Raw genomic sequence first — 237 nt, forward strand, 5'->3', positions numbered from 1 at the left:
TCGATGAAGGCAGCAACTTCGTCTTCTAGCTGCCCCTCGTCGCAGCCAAGAGACACCAGCGGCAGCAGCCGGCCCCCCAAAACCCCCGCAGGGGTCAGCAGTTCTGCTGCTACTGTGGGGTGGGGGGCCCCCCTGGGGGCCCCTGTGGGGCCTGCAGCAGCAGCAGCAGGGGGGCCCCCCTCAGTTGCTGCTTCCCCCGCTGCAGCAGCAGCAGCAGCTGCTGCTGCTGCGGCGGCG

The sequence above is a fragment of the Eimeria tenella genome, genomic scaffold, assembly GCF_000499545.2.
Source record: "Eimeria tenella Houghton genomic scaffold, Eth_scaff2389, whole genome shotgun sequence".
NCBI classification, from domain to species: domain Eukaryota; phylum Apicomplexa; class Conoidasida; order Eucoccidiorida; family Eimeriidae; genus Eimeria; species Eimeria tenella.